The sequence below is a fragment of the Pleurodeles waltl genome, chromosome 5, assembly GCF_031143425.1.
Source record: "Pleurodeles waltl isolate 20211129_DDA chromosome 5, aPleWal1.hap1.20221129, whole genome shotgun sequence".
Lineage (NCBI taxonomy): Eukaryota > Metazoa > Chordata > Amphibia > Caudata > Salamandridae > Pleurodeles > Pleurodeles waltl.
Window position 1 is genome coordinate 1,664,214,238 of NC_090444.1, and position 671 is coordinate 1,664,214,908.

Here is a 671-nt window from a genome sequence, read left to right on the forward strand (position 1 = left end):
AAATGGCGAACAGATTAAGGATTTGATACATGCGATTCAGTTACCTCTTGAAATTGCCGTGGTGAAATGCAATGCTCATGTTAAATCACAAGACTTTGTGTCAATGGGAAATGGCTATGCAGATCAAGTCGCAAGGTTTTGCGCATTGAACTGTATATCGTTCAAGGACCAGTGGGAATTATTATCGCAAACTGAAAATGAAACATGCTTGAACTTTGCATTAAGGGTAGTTGATACACTAGATGAGCTAAAATCACTACAGGGTCGTGCTAGCAGAGAGGAGAAACGCTCCTGGCAGAGAATGCAATGTGTACAGAGAGCTGATGACTTATGGGTCTCAGAGGAGGGGAAACTGGTTTTACCCAACAGTCTTTTGTCACAATTTGCAAGGCTTTATCATGGACAGGCACATCTTAGGAGAGATGCAATGATCAGGTCATTCAAGATTGACTGGTTTAACCCAAGATTCAGACAAGCCGCAGAGGTTACCTGTCACAGGTGCATCATCTGTCAACAGATGAATGCCGGAAAAGGGACTGTGGTAACTCTGAGCCACATAGGGAGAGCTGTCGGTCCATTTAGAAGAATGCAAATGGATTTTATTGAGATACCTGTTTGTGGAGGATTGAGGTACGTGTTGGCGATTGTGTGTGTTTTCAACCATTGGATTG